The sequence below is a fragment of the Lepidochelys kempii genome, chromosome 6 (assembly GCF_965140285.1).
Source record: "Lepidochelys kempii isolate rLepKem1 chromosome 6, rLepKem1.hap1, whole genome shotgun sequence".
NCBI classification, from domain to species: Eukaryota; Metazoa; Chordata; order Testudines; family Cheloniidae; genus Lepidochelys; species Lepidochelys kempii.
This window is the reverse complement of record NC_136385.1, coordinates 123,434,720-123,438,294: the sequence shown is the minus strand read 5'-3', so window position 1 is coordinate 123,438,294 and position 3,575 is coordinate 123,434,720.

The following is a 3,575-nucleotide window of genomic DNA, read 5'->3' as shown; positions in this document are numbered from 1 at the left end:
TGTGACTTGAATGTTTTAATCTCTTTTCTTAAACTTGGTAAAAAACCCAAGAGTCAAAGAAAAATGCTTCAGTTATAAGTCAAAGGGAATGTACACAAATAAAGACAGGTTTCAGAGTAGCAGCCGTGTTAGTCTGTAGCCGCAAAAAGGAGTACTTTTAGCTCACCTTACCTGATCACTCTTGTTACAGTGTGTATGGTAACACCCATTGTTTCATGTTCTCTGTCTATATAAATCTCCCCACTGTATTTTCCACTGCATGCATCCAATGAAGTGAGCTATAGCTCACAAAAGCTTATGCTCAAATAAATTTGTTAGTCGCTAAGGTGCCACAAGTACTCCTTTTCTTTTTACACAAATAAAGTGGCTCTCCTGGGCTAGTCAAAGAGGGGCTAACAGTGCAAGTGGTTGTCCTGGTGGGGTTTTAATATCTATGGCTAATGGGCGAGGCTTTAGTCATGTCCTCAAACTAGCCTTATAGGGGCTAGAAGAAGGTCAATAACTGTTCCTGGGAGGGGTAATAATGCTAGTGCATCCCCCCTGGCTACTGAGATGGGATAAATGATCCTAGTCACTGGCCCTGTGGGGGTTAATAACACCAGTGTCTACCCTATGGAGGGTGAGAGGGGGGTAGATGGTGCTGTTGACTGGCCCTATGGGGTTCATAACAGCAATGTGTGTCCCACAGCTGGAGATGGGGAGATGATGCTGGAAATTCCATGCTCTAATAATAAGAATATTGTGCTAGGGATATATCACCAACCACCTGACCAGGATGGTGACAGTGACTGTGAAATGCTCAGGGAGATTACAGAGGCTATTAAAATAAAAAACTCAACAATAATAATAGTGGATTTCAATTATCCCCATATTGTCTGGGTACATGTCACCTCAGGACGGGATGCAGAGAAAAAGTTTCTTGACACCTTAAATGACTGCTTCTTGGAGCAGCTGGTCCTGGAACCCACCAGAGGAGAGGCAATTCTTGATTTAGTCCTAAGTGGAGCACCGGATCTGGTCCAAGAGGTGAATATAGCTGGACCGCTTGGTAATAGTGACCATAATATAATTAAATTTAATATCCCTGTGGCAGGATAAACTCCACAGTGGCCCAACACTGTAGCATTTAATTTCAGAAAGGGGAACTACACAAAAATGAGGCGATTAGTTAAACAGAAATTAAAGGGTACAGCGCCAAAAGTGAAATCTCTGCAAGCTGCGTGGAAACTTTTTAAAGACAGCATAATAGAGGCTCAGCTTAAATGTATACCCCAAATTAAAAAACATAGTAAGAGAACCAAAAAAGATCCACTCTGGCTAAACAACAAAGTAGAAGAAGCAGTGAGAGGCAAAAAGGCATCCTTTAAAAATTGGAAGTTAAATCCTAATGAGGAAAACAGAAAGGAGCGTAAACACTGGCAAATGAAGTATAAAAATACAATTAGGAAGGCCAAAAAAGAATTTGAGGAACAGTTAGCTAAAGACTCAAAAAGTAACAGCAACATTTGTTTTAAGTACATCAGAAGCAGGAAGCCGCTAAACCACCAGTGGGGCCACTGAACAATCGAGGTGCAAAAGGAGCACTCAAGGACAATAAGGCCATTGCGGAGAAACAAAATGAATTCTTTGCACCAGTCCCCACAGCTGAGGATGTGAGGGAGATTCCTAAACCTCAGCCATTCTTTTTAGGTGACAGATCTGAGGAACTGTCCCAGATTGAGGTATCATTAGAGGAGGTCTTGGAACAAACTGATAAATTAAACAGCAATAAGTCACCAGCACCAGATGGGATTCCCCCAAGAGTTCTGAAGGAACTCAAATGGGAAATTGCAGAACTACTAACTGGAGTCTGTAACCTGTCATTTAAATGAACTTCTGTATCAGATGACTGGAGGATAGCTAATGTGATGCCAATTTTATAAAGGGCTCCAGAGATGATCCCGGCAATTACAGACCTGTAAACCTGACTTCAATACCGGGCAAACTGATTGAAACTATAATAAAGAACAATATTGTCAGACATATAGATGAACATAATTTGTTGAGGAAGAGTCAACATGGTTTTAGTAAAGGGAAATCATACCTCACCAATCTACTAGAATTCTTTGAGGGGGTCAAGCATGTGGGTCAAGGAGATCCAGTGGATACAGTGTACGTAGATTTTCAGAAAGCCTTTGATAAGATCCCTCACCAAAGGCTCTTACGCAAAGTAAGCTGCCATGGGATAAGAGGGAAGGTGCTCTCATGGATTGGATAACTGAGTAAAAGATAGGAAACAAAGGGTAGATATAAATGGTCAGTTTTCAGAATGGAGAGAGGTAAATAGCGGTGTCCCCCAAGGATCTGTTCTGGGACCAGTCCTATTCAATATATTCATAAATGATCTGGAAAAAGGGGTAAACAGTGAGGTGCCAAAATTTGTAGATGATACAAAATTACTAAAGATAGCTAAGACACAGGCAGACTGCAAAGAGCTACAAAAGAATCTCTCAAAACTGGGTGACTGGGCAACAAAATGGCAGATGATATTTAATGTTGATAAATGCAAAGTAATGCACATTGGAAAGCATAATCCCAAATATACATATAAAATGATGGGATCTAAATTAGCTGTTACCACTCAGGAAAGAGATCTTGGAGTCATTGTAGATAGTTCTCTGAAAACAACCACTCAATGTGCAGCGGCAGTCAAAAAAGTGAACAGAATGCTGGGAATAATTAAGAGAGGGATAGATAATAGGACAGAAAATATCATGTCGTCTCTATATAAATCTATGGTACGCCCACATCTTGAATACTGTGTGCAGATGTGGTCGCCCCATCTCAAAAAAGATGTATTCGAATTGGAAAAGGTTCAGAAAAAGGGCAACAGAAATTATTAGGGGTGTGGAACGGCTTCCCTCTGAGGAGAGATTAATAAAGCTGGGACTTTTCAGCTTGGAAAAGAGACGGCTAAGCGGAGATATGAATGAGGTCTATAAAATCATGACTGGTGTAGAGAAAGTAGATAGGGAAGTGTTGTTTACCCCTTCTCATAACACAAGAACTAGGGTCACCAAATGAAATTAATAGGCAGCAGGTTTAAAACAAATAAAAGGAAGTATTTCTTCACACAACCTATGGTCAATCTGTGGAACTCCTTGCCAGAGGATGTTGAAAACAGCCAGGTGCGCTCACGGTGGCTGTGGGGGGAGGGTGCCAGGGAGAATGGCGGGCTGCGGCCACGGCGGGGGTGGGGTGCCAGGGAGAACGGCGGGGTGCGCCCACGGCGGCTGCGGGGGGAGGGGTGTGTGCCAGGCAGAACAGCGGGGTGCGCCCACGGCGGCTGCGGGGGGAGGGGTGTGTGCCAGGCAGAACAGCGGGGTGCGCCCACGGCGGGTGAGGCGGCCGCTGACTCGTTGCTGCTCGAAGGACGGTCACAAGTGACGCGACTCGCAGGCCCCGCCCAGCATCCCCCGCTCCCTTCCCCAGTCCCCGCCCCGGCCGAGGCCTCTGCCGCTGTCACGCGGCTCCAGCCTCTGCCCGTCCCTCACCAGGGCCAGCCGCCAGGCAGGGAAGTGTCGCAAAGCCTGACA